The sequence below is a fragment of the Eulemur rufifrons genome, chromosome 30 (genome assembly GCF_041146395.1).
Source record: "Eulemur rufifrons isolate Redbay chromosome 30, OSU_ERuf_1, whole genome shotgun sequence".
Taxonomy (NCBI): Eukaryota; Metazoa; Chordata; class Mammalia; order Primates; family Lemuridae; genus Eulemur; species Eulemur rufifrons.
This window is the reverse complement of record NC_091012.1, coordinates 109,797,157-109,809,664: the sequence shown is the minus strand read 5'-3', so window position 1 is coordinate 109,809,664 and position 12,508 is coordinate 109,797,157. Positions and strand designations below refer to the sequence as shown.

The window sequence follows — 12,508 nt, the reverse complement described above, 5'->3', positions numbered from 1 at the left end:
ACAGCCTGAGGTCTTGTAGCCGCAGCACAGCCCAACCCCAGATAAAAATCTGCCTTTCCCAGCAACAGTATATACCCAGGAGTTGAGCTCAGTCCAGCTTCTTCTTTCTTGGTGAGCTCCCAAGGGGTTCCCATATCCCCTCTCTGGCAGCTGACCCTAACCAGGACCCTCTCAACCCACCAGAGAAGAGAGATTCCTCAAAAGTGAAGGGCCAGGCCCTGACCTCTCTAATCTGAGGAATCTCTTTTTTTTTTTTTTTTTTTTTGAGACAGAGTCTCACTCTGTTGCCCGGGCTAGAGTGCCGTGGCGTCAGCCTAGCTCACAGCAACCTCAAACTCCTGGGCTCAAGCAATCCTCCTGCCTCAGCCTCCCGAGTAGCTGGGACTACAGGCATGTGCCACCACACCTGGCTAATTTTTTCTATATATTTGTAGTTGTCCGGCTAATTTCTTTCTATTTTTAGTAGAGATGGGGTCTCACCCTTGCTCAGGCTGGTCTGGAACTCCTGACCTTGAGTGATCCTCCCAGAGTGCTAGGATTATAGGTGTGAGCTCCGTGCCTGGCCTGAGGAATCTCTTTGACCCCAGCACAAACTTGCCCAGGGGCAGTCTTTGCATACCAGGGGCTGCTGGGAGAGGTGAGCCGTATCCAGCCACAAAGAAAGGTCTTGTTGTACCGCTCCTCCCCACCAATGGCTATCTGTCACCTGTGAGATTTATATAGGTCAAGAGGGGTGGACCAAGGTCAGCTCCACGGTGATCTCTTACCTCCTCCTATTAATAGACAGCCTGTGTTGTTTGCCTTCCTTTTGTTTGCTCTTTAATTTTCATTTTGTTCCTTTATTTTTTGAAGAGGTAATACATTTACATGGTTCAAAATTCACAAGATAACAATTTTATCAGTTTCTTGTGTTTCCTTCAGAGACAGTTTATGTATATACAAGCAAATATACATATATCTATATATATTCCACCCCCTTTTACATAAATGGTGGCACACAATACACAATGTTCTGCTCCTTGATTTTTTTTCACCTAACAGTATATCTTTACAATCAATCCACGGAGCTTTCTGTTCTTATTACAGTTGCAGAGTACAAGGTATTCCAAGGTATGAATGTACTCCCAGTTATTGAACCAAAAGTCTTCTATTGGTGGACTTTCAGATTGTTTGCAATCCAATTACATATACAGTCATGCGTTGCATAACAACAGGGATACATTCTGAGAAATGCATCACTAGGCGATTTCATCATTGTGTAAACACCACGGGAGTGCACTTACACAAACCTAGGTGGTATAGCCTAGTACACACCTAGGCCATATGGTATAGCCTATTGCTCCTGGGCTGCAAACCCATACAGCACTGTTACTGTACCAAATACTGTGGGCAATTGCAACACAATGGTATGTATTTATGCATCTAAACATAGGAAAGGTACAGTAAAAATACAATATTATGATCTTATGGGACCACCGTTGTGTATGTCGTCTGTCCTTGACCATTATGCAGCGCATGGCTATAACTGCAACTGTACTGAATAAACATAACCAGGACCCAGACAACTTTTAACCAGCAATTTCTCTAGCTTAGAAACAAATTAAAGTTCCAGCTAAAGGAGGCGCCCAGCTGTCTAAGATAAAGAATGATAAAATACTCTGGAGGATCAGAAAAGATAGAGCCCTGGCTGGGGGGGTGGGGGGATGGGGAGAAGAGATGTGTGGACTGAAAAAGACTGAATCTGCAGGAGGGGAAATCACAGATGGATTCATTTAGGAAAAAAATGAAGTTACATTGAACTATGTATAGAATGCATGGGATAGGGGGTGTGAGTTGTTACTTCAATTAAAAAAAAAAAACTTCTAAGTTAAAAACTCCAATATTAAAATGGCATTATATATACTGCTTGCCTAGGAATATAAGTATCAGGCTTTCCAAAATAAATTACAGACCTACTGCAAAATTTGACCCAGTTCTTAGGAACACAGACTATAAAACACTATAATGGGCCGGGCGCGGTGGCTCACGCCTGTAATCCTAGCACTCTGGGAGGCCGAGGTGGGTGGATCACTCAAGGTCAGGAGTTCAAGACCAGCCTGAGCAAGAGCGAGACCCCGTCTCTACTAAAAATAGAAAGAAATTATATGGACAACTAAAAATATATATATAGAAAAATTAGCCGGGCATAGTGGCGCATGCCTGTAGTCCCAGCTACTCGGGAGGCTGAGGCAGGAGGATCACTTGAGCCCAGGAGTTTGAGGTTGCTGTGAGCTAGGCTGACGCCACGGCACTCACTCTAGCCTGGGCAACAAAGTGAGACTCTGTCTCAAAAAAAAACAAACAAACAAAAAAAAAAACACTATAATGAAGGCAAAAACCCACATCAAAATCTACATTGTCTCAGAAGATTGGGCTTAAAGGAGTCCTTCATTCAGTGGCACTATCACTGGTAAATTAGAATAATTCTATTCCTGCCCTTTGTCATTAATATATGCTTGCCACTACTTGGCAAATGTCTCTGGCTGCTTTTTGGCTGGTGGGTAGAAGGTGAGTGTGATGCAGTTAAGGTAGCAAATTTTCCCACAAACAGGCACTGCAGACGTGACATCTTTCCACACTGCACTCGATGCTCTGAATTATTAATTAGGATGTTAAATATATTGCTCAGTGCATGAGGTTATATTTAACTCCATATACTGACAACCTGAGCTTTGTACCTTCCTGGGTTTGAAATGTAATTTGTAACAACAGGATTTCTTGTGTGTTTATTCAGAAAACCACACTTGTAACAACGGTGGGGAATCATTTTAAGCCCACCCAGAGAGGTGAACAGTCAATTGAATTCTGGGATAGAATCCCCAAATAGGAACTGAGAAAACAGGAATATCCAGTTATCTCCTGGTACTCTCATCCCCAGGTTCAACCTTCCAGAAAATTCTGTCTAGAATTATTGAGAGAGACTGGGCTTTGGCATCAACCAGACCTGGGTTCCAATCTAGATTCTGCCAAAATCTAAGATACAAAAATATTTTGCAATTATGAAAAAGATTTATGCAGACATTTTGTGACGTAGATGATACTACAGCACTTCATGTAAAGGCAGAACACTGGAAGAAATTTATTTTTTAATAAATAAAGAATATTTATTTATTGGCCGGGCGCGGTGGCTCACGCCTGTAATCCTAGCACTCTGGGAGGCCGAGGTGGGTGGATCGTTTGAGCTCAGGAGTTCGAGACCAGCCTGAGCAAGAGCGAGACCCCATCTCTACTAAAATTAGAAAGAAATTATACGGACAGCTAAAATATATATATATAGAAAAAATTAGCCGGGCATGGTGGCACATGCCTGTAGTCCCAGCTACTCGGGAGGCTGAGACAGGAGGATCTCTTGAGCTCAGGAGTTTGAGGTTGCTGTGAGCTAGGCTGACGCCACGGCACTCACTCTAGCCTGGGCAACAGAGTGAGACTCTGTCTCAAAAAAAAAAAAAAAAAAGAATATTTATTTATTAATAAATATCTGTTGAAATGGGTTTGGAAAAATAAATTATGATACATCCATAATGTTGTGAAATGACCTAGGCCAAGCTGGTCAGGCACACATATGAAGCTGACTTGTGGCCACCATCAGTCCAAGGTTTAGTGGGGCCTACTTATTCCCCACTACCAGATTATAAAGAAAGCAGGTCTCAGGTCCAAATTGGCCACATATATACAAGCAGGCACAACAACAGTTGTACAACGTCTTTGGTGGACTCAAAGGAGTCCCAGCTCTCAGTCCTTACATGCGAGGTTCATTTGAAGTGAAGGCTACGGTGTTCTAGAAGCGGGATACTGCCAGACTTAACATGAATACAAGAGGGAAGAATGCAATGGTTGCAGGAAACACAATGACAGCTTCAGGTACAAGTGTCACTGCAGGTCACTGGGGCTTCCAGGGTTGAGACTCACCTGCTGGTGCTGTAATTGCCAGAGGTAGGGCTGAGTCAGGAAGAACTGCAGACAGGAAGGTGTGGAGGAGGGCAGGGTCCCATCAGGCAGAGAGCATCCATGGCCAAGGCAAGTTCCGGGGAAGAGGATGGAAGGAAATGAATCCAAGCTCCAGCTGGAATAGGAGAAAACTGATGGAATCTAAATAACTATGGACCTTAGTTATTAATAATGTATTAATATTGGTTCATTGGTTGTGACAAATACACCATACTAATGGAACATGTTTAACAATAGGGGAGACGTGGGTGTACAGTATATGGGAATTCTCTGTGCTATCTTTGCAACATGTCTACAAATCTAAACCTATTCTAAAATAAAAAGTTCAGTCCTTGCTTCGGCAGCACATACACTAAAATTGGAATGATACAGAGAAGATAGCATGGCCCGTGCACAAGGATGATATGCAAATTTGTGAAGCATTCCATATTTATAAATAAATAAATAAATCGATACAAACAAAAAGTTTATTCAAACAAACAAACTCCAACTGGAAAGGTGAACTGGACACCACGAGACAGTCTGGTGGTGGACGAAGGAGAAAGCAAACACCAGAGCAGAAGTCTGAACACCAGGTGAGTTAGGGACACAAGGCTGTGAGCTCCTCAAGGGCAAGGTCTGAGTCCACTATCCCGGGCACACCACACCCAGAGCACGCCCGAACTCAAGATCTGTGCAGAGGAAACAGGTGTGAGCCAGTCGGTCCAAGACACCCTCCCAAGCTGCCAGGTGCAGGGTTCCTGGTGTGGCCCTCCCAGGGGTGAGGGAGACTGGACAGTTTTCATTAATAAGTCATCACATTCAGAAAGAACGGGAAGTCGGCCGGGCGCGGTGGCTCACGCCTGTAATCCTAGCACTCTGGGAGGCCGAGGCGGGTGGATCGCTCAAGGTCAGGAGTTCGAGACCAGCCTGAGCGAGACCCCGTCTCTACTAAAAATAGAAAGAAATTATACGGACAACTAAAATATATATATACAAAAAATTAGCAGGGCATGGTGGCGCATGCCTGTAGTCCCAGCTACTCGGGAGGCTGAGGCAGTAGGATCGCTTAAGCCGAGGAGTCTGAGGTTGCTGTGAGCTAAGCTGACGCCACGGCACTCACTCTAGCCTGGGCAACAAAGTGAGACTCTGTCTCAACAAAAAAAAAAAAAAAAAAAAAAAAAAGAAAGAACGGGAAGTAGCTGCCAGAGGTGATGAGAGAAGAGGGAGTACGGTTGGTTTCCTGAGGCTGGTAATGGATCGGTAATGACCAATTCACACTCTGGAGTCTAGACTCTTTCCCCTATGGTCAGGACAGCTGGCTGGAGCTGGAGTGTGGTCTCCTAAGATGGGGTGGGGGGGTGGCGGCTTGAAGATGTTGCTGTAAGCTTAATAGCCACAGGGATGGGGGAGGAGGGGAGGAAGCAGTGAGTAGGGCGGGAGAAAGGGTGGTCAGGCAGGTTTGTGGGCCCAGCTGAGAGCCATTCCCCAGGGCTAGGGGAATTTCCCCAGCAGCAATCGGCAGCCCATTATAGGAAGGGAAAGTGGGCAGCCACATGCCCCGGAAGAAGACCTGGAAGGACAGGGAGTCAGGGTGTGGCCAAGAGAAAGAGTGAGGGGCGGTCCATGGGTTCAAAGCAGAATGGGGAAAGCAGAAAAGACAGAAGGGGAGCAGGTAGGGGGAAATAGAGGACCAAGGGCCTGCTCAGGTGGTCAAGCATCCCAATAAGCTCTTGTCGCCCTCCAGAGACGGTCTTGAAGAAAGTTGTGGCGGAGAGGTGGTCTTGCTCTGTCCTTACCTTTGAAATTATCTGGAAATTGAACTTACTGTGATCCCTTCACTACCAGAAGGTTCTTTCCATTTTATGCTTCACATATGAATACAAACCATCATTTATTAATCTGTTTATTCACTGGTTCATACACAATGTTCTATGTTTACAATGTGCTTCTGTGAACCCTGGTCCCTGCTAACTTGGAGCTGAACCGTGGGGAAAGAAGCTTTTTCTTCTTTAACCCTTCAAATGGTACATAAATTCTCTTTATTTCCCTAAGAGTCAGCTCTTACTTCCCTAAGAGTCAGCTCTGAGTTAGCAGGGTCCAAGGTTCACAGAGCACATTGTAAACACACAATATTGGATAAAGGAATGAATGAATAGGTGAATGAACAAATTAACAAATAACGTTTTCTACTCATGTGAGTTGAAATATGCTCATCTATTAGATGCAAATTGAGAATACTCTAAAAATTTCTGAGCTATAATGGTAACATGCGTGAATCTTAAGCGAACATCTTCACCTGTGTATACCCCCCATGTAACTACCACCCAGATCAAGATACAGAATATTTCCAGAACCCTGGAAAGTTCCCTTGTGTCCCTTCCAAGTCTGCCCCCCTCAACCTCAGAGATAATGAATATTCTGACTTCTATCATCATAGAGTCATAGGACACAGTGCTTTTCATCACGTTTTTTCAGAGGGGTTAGGAAGAACTATCCCAAAGTCATTGGAGTCAGAATCCAGTGGCTCAGTGAGATGAAGTGCTCATTAAAACTTGGAAATAAGATTGCCCTCTGCTTCAGTCAGGGTTTAATCAGGACAAGCAAAATATTTCAAGCAGAAAGATTCCATACTGAGAATTTAAGGTACTTACAAAATCACTGGAAGGGCCAGGAGAGCAGAAGTCAGGGGACTGTCTCCGGGCTACTGGTTTCAAAATCACATGACCTTAGCTGCAATCCAGAAATCAGGAAGCTGCCACTTTGGTACCACAATTGCATATTCCACTACTGTCTCACCACCAAGCTGGTGACTACACACCGGGATGTGGAGTCCAGCCCCTCAAACACACACATGCATGTCTGATCCTGTTCCCTGGCGCCACAGAGGCAGGAGAATGGCCTCTGTTGTACTTAATGCATTCCAAAATATCACACAAGGGCATCTCATCAGTGAAATCTAAATTGCGTACAGAATATTCTAGTGCAAGAGAGTCTGGATAACATAGTTTTTAGCTTTCCAGCCCCTGAGATGTGGGAGGAACCAGGGGAGGGGGTAAAAATGAATGCTGAGTTTCTAGCACACCTTCTAAGTGTGAATCTATGTATGTGACATGTTTTATTTTATTTTTTTTTTATTTTTTATTTTTTTTTTGAGACAGTGTCTCACTCCATTGCCCAGGCTAGAGTGCTGTGGTGTCAGCCTAGCTCACAGCAACCTCAAACTCCTGGGCTCAAGCGATTCTTCTGCCTCAGCCTCCCAAGTAGCTGGGACTACAGGCATGCGCCACCATGCCTGGCTAATTTTTTCTATTTTTAGTAGAAACGGGGTCTCACTCTTGGCTCAGGCTGGTCTCGAACTCCTGACTCAAGCAATCCTCCCACCTTGGCCTCCCAGAGTGCTAGGATTATAGGCATGAGTCACCACACCCAGCCTGTGACATGTTTTAGATAACACAGTAGCCACACAGTCACCTCAGAGATATTGAATGGCTTTTGAACCATTATGATTTTGCTGTTGTTTGGTCAAAAGTATTGACAGACCTTAAGAAAAGGATGTACCAGTGAGAAGGCAGAGGTTTGTCAGGGAAGCATGAAATAAGAAGCCTGAGAGAAAAATAATAAAATAAAATGAAAGTGGACAAGCAGCAGGGACTCAGATACAGCAAACCTGTGTTCACGGCAGCATGATTCACAATCTCCGAAAGGGGGAAGCACCCCACGTGTCCATCAACGGATGAATGGATAAAGAAAATGCGTTGGCCCACATGCTGGAATACTATTCAGCCTGAAAAAGGAAGGCAATTCTGACACATGCTACGACATGAATGAACCTTGAGGACATTACGCTAAGTGAAATAAGCCAGTCACAAAAAGACAAAGACTGTATGATTTCATTCATATGAGGTATCTACAGTAGTCAAATCCATAGAGTCAGAAAGTAGAATGGCGGCTGCCAGGGGCTGGGGGAACAGGAAAATGGGGAATTATTGTTTAATGGGTACAGAGTTTCAGTTTTGCAAGATGAAGGAGCTCTGGAAATGGACGGTGGTGCTGTCTGCACAACAACGTGAATGTACTTAATGCCACTTAAAATGATTAATACGGTCAATTTTATGTTATATGTATTTTACCACAATTAGACACAATTTTTTTTTAAAAAGAGCAGGTTGAATTATAAGAATTCTGGGGTATCATACATATTTCTAAGTCAGGGAATGCAGTTGAGTCTCCCCAGGGGTGAGAATCAAGAATTTCAAAGCTGGCAGGAACTGCAGACACATCTGGTCTTTCCTGTCTACTCGTTTCTGGATGTTTGCTCCAGAGACTCCTCTCTTTCTGCAGCCCAGCTTCTCCACCTCTGAGTATGTGGCAAAAGATGGTAACTCACAGGTCTCCCTGTTCAAGTCTCATAAAAGAATCACCAGCATCTTTGGGCCCCAACCCCAGAATTCTAGGATAGAGATGCCCATAAGCCTATTGGCCCAGTCTGGGTCACGTGACCACCTCTGGTTCAGTGTGCCAGGGAGGTGGTCTCCTCAAGTACAGACAGAGATCATGGAAGGGGGTGGGAAGCTCTCATGAATGGCAAGGTGTGGTCCATGCAGTCACCCCAAAAAGATGGCTTATTACAGTGTCCTGTCAATCTGACATAAATATCCAGTCTGCCCAGTGGGTGCATTCCAGCTGTGGAGATGGGTAAAACAGAGCCTAATACATTAAATATTTGCAGTGTATACTCACCAAGTCTATTTTGAGCAACTGGGAGTCCTGTGTCACTTGCATTTTTGGAAAGAATACACTAACCAGGTTGACATGAATATGCAGACTACCACATACTTATAGATCTCACTGTAAATGAACAAACTGCTATTCGCAACATTAAGATCTCATGAGTTTATTATTTTGGGTCAATGTCATCCAGTTGGATTCACTCTGAGACACTAACAGAACTGGGGTTCTCAGGCTGGAAGGCCAAGAACTGGCTTCTGCCCCGTGGTGAATTCTCATGGTAGATACCACCTCTAAGATCTCTTGGAAGACAGCCATTAGCATGCCAACCACAACACTGGCCTTTCTTTGGAAACTTCCATACTCACTGAAGACATGTTTTGTAAACACAAGATTCTCCAAACATAAATTGGAACCACATACAAATAATTTCTACCAAGTCAAAGGGAGGTGGCACCTCAAGTTTCAAAAAAGCAAACTAGATTTTTAAAATCTATCTATTGTAAAATATAACACAAAAATGAACATACACTATCAATGTTCAGAATATGGATAATCACAAAATGAACACGAACTTCTTTTTTGTTTTTAGTGACAGGGTCTCACTCTGTCGCCCAGGCTGGAATGTAGTGGCCTGATCATAGCTCACTGCAATCTCAAACTCTTGGGCTTAAGCAATCCTCCTGCCCCAGCCTCTCAAGTTGAACTCTTTAATAAATGGAATCATATTGTTGGTTTCTTATTAGCTATAATGTAATTATAGGTAATATAGTATTTATATTTATATATTTTTTATTTATTTTCATTGTGGTACAGTGTCCCATTATATGACATATACCACAATTTATTATCCATTCTATTGTTAATGGACATTTAAATTGCTTCCAGTTTTTGGCTATTACAAACAGCGCTATTAGGAACATACATTTTTTTTTAAGAGACAGGATCTTGCTCTGACACCCAGGCTGCAGTACAGTGGCACAATCATAGCTCACTGTAACCTCGAACTCCTGCTGGGCTCTCAAGCCATCCTCCCACCTCAGCTTCCAGAGTAGCTAGGACTACAGGTGCATGCCACCACACCCAACTAATTTTTTCTTATTTCATATTTTTTATGTTGCCCAGGCTGGTCTTGCACTCCTGTCCTCAATCAATCCTCCTGCCTTGATCTCCCCAAGTGCTAGGATTATAGGCACGAGTCACCGTGCCTGGCCTAGAAACATTCTAGTACATGTATTTTGGCACATGTAAGTGCATATTCCTATAGCATTTATTCCAAGGAGTGGAACTGCTGGCTTATAGGGTATGTACACCTTCAACTTTAATAGATCAGGCAATATTCTCCAATATCATTGCACCAATTTCTACTCCTACCAGCATGGTATCAGAGTTTCAGTTGAGTCACAATCCTTGCCTATACTGGCATGGTCAGGCTTCTTAACTTTTGCCAATCTAGTGGTGTCCTGTGATAGCTCATGATTTCAGATTTGCATTTCTCTAACTACTAATGAAGCCGAGCATCTTTTTGTATATTTACTGGACTTTGGATTTCCTCTTTTGTAAAGTGCCTGTACAAGTCTGGAGCACATTTTTCTATCAGGTGGTCTTATTGATTTGTAGGGGTGATTTATATATTCTGGATACAACCTATCTTTTCCCATTTTGTGGCTTGTATTTTTACTTACTTTATGGTGTCTTTTTTTTTTTTTAAAGAACAGTTTTAGATTTACAGAAAAATTGAGAAGATAGTACAGAGGGTTCCCATATACCCTGCACCCAATTTTCCCTATTAGTAACATTAGTATGGCCCATTTGTCACAATTAATACACCACTATTGATATATTATTATTAGCTAGAGTCCATACTTTATTCAGATTCCCTTTTTTTCTGTTGCAGGATCCCACCCAGGACACCTCATTGCATTTAGTGATCATGTGTCCTTAGACTCCTCTTGGCTATAACAGTTTCTCAGACTTCCTTTGTTTTTGAAGACCTTTGAGGAGTAATGGTCAGATATTTCATAGAATGCCTCTCTACTGGCATGTGTCTGATGTTTTCCTCATAATTAGGCTAGGGTTATGGGTTTTGGGGAGGAAGATCACAGAGGTGAAGTGCCGTTCTCATCACATTGCATCAATGGTACACACTGTCAAAGTGACTGATCACTGTTGATGTTGACCTTGATCACCTCTCTGAGATAGTGTTTGTCAGGTTTCTGCATTGTAAAGCTACTCTCTCCCTTCCCCACCTTTCCATACTGTATAGTGTCTTTTGAAGAACAGAAATTTTTCATTTTCATTTAATAGAGGCTGCGTGGTCGAAGGGGTGTAGCATGATCTTGGCCCCCACAGGGCTCCCAGATGGCTGATTTGCAGAGACCAGGCTATGTCAACAAGCTCACTCTGGGATCACTCAGAACTCACTGCTGGAATTAATTGGGGAGTGGGTAGGCAGGGTTAGGGAAGCAAATGGAATTATGTTGTTTTTTTTTTTTAAGACAAGTAAGGCTTTATTTCCTTGTTTTGCAAATAAAGCTGGCTGAGTTGGTTCTTTTGGTGACTAGACAAGGAGACCAAATCCCATACCTTTGTCCGACTCCTCTGACTCTTCCTTGGTTTAAAAATAAGGAAGGCTTCATGATGATATTTGCGTATCATCCTTGTGCAGGAGCCATGCTAATCTTCTCTGCATCATTCCAATTTTAGTATATGTGCTGCCGAAGTGAGCACTGTGTATTCTTTCACATCTTGCAACTGGACCTCTAGTTTTGAAACTCAAGAACCAAGAATTTGACATCTTTGTTTTCTGGTTCTCCTCTGAGAATCCTTCCCAGAGTGCAATGGATGGCTGGAGTCCTGCCTATTTGGCTTGGGGGGGAAGGAGAAGAAAGCTTCTTTTAGTCTAACAAATGGAGTCATAACTTCAAATACTGTATTATCCTGCCACACACACACATTCACCTCTAAATGCTTCAATGGAAATGTTAACGGCACATCACGGGTTGTTTACTGAGCACTAAAGATTGAATCAGAAGGGCTGCATTCATAAAGCAGAACTGCTGACGATTCAGAATGTGACCTTGAGTATATGCCCTTCCCTAGGTTTCAATCTCTCAATCTATGGAACAAGAAGGCTTCCTACAGTGTTTATCTTGCTAAATTCCGAGGCTATAAGGAGCGCATTGCCCTTTGAGACTTCAGGTGAAAACGGGTCTTAGATGTAAAGGATAAGCTATTCACCCTTAGCCTGAAAAGGGATGTTAGTTCCCAAGACATAAACAGAGCATGAGAGATTGTAAGATTGTGAGGTTTTCTTGGTGGGGGGAGGGATTTATTTTATATTCTAATATATTTATAATATTTTCGGTCTTCCTCAAATTCAAAGAAATAAGAATGTCCTAGAACTCTTTTAAGAACAGAAAAATTCACTCATTTCCCTGTTTCTTTAGGCTTGGTGAAATTGCAGGAGCTCTACTCTGCTCCACTTTTAGCTGATTATGTCCCTAAATAAGGTTAATTTAGATAAGCTCCCACAGAGCCTGTGGTTCAAAACCTGTTCTAGGATATGCAGCAAGATGGACAAAGAATGAAATTTTAGTTGATGTGAAGAGAAGTGAATTCATCGTGCTTAAAAATGAATTTTTAGAAAAATGATTAAATTTTTCATGTCAGAGTTGATGTTTTGGAAATTAGCTGCTTTAGACATTTTGGTTCTAATAATTTCACATTCCTAATGGAAAAATATCTCTTCTTCCTTTCAGGTTTCTTTAAATTCACATTTGTGCAAATTCTCCTCTGAAAAAATGCAAAT

General features: G+C 42.8%; 2 non-coding genes across 2 annotated transcripts; one reads left to right on the top strand and one right to left on the bottom strand.

Moving 5' to 3' along the window:
* The first annotated feature begins 4,315 nt into the window (after positions 1-4,315).
* LOC138379275 (U6 spliceosomal RNA) lies at positions 4,316-4,421 on the top strand. The gene has a single exon (XR_011232053.1). It is a non-coding gene; the product is annotated as a U6 spliceosomal RNA (small nuclear RNA).
* A 6,895-nt stretch (positions 4,422-11,316) lies between these two features.
* Positions 11,317-11,427, bottom strand: LOC138379266 (U6 spliceosomal RNA). The gene has a single exon (XR_011232045.1). It is a non-coding gene; the product is annotated as a U6 spliceosomal RNA (small nuclear RNA).
* Positions 11,428-12,508: the final 1,081 nt, after the last annotated feature.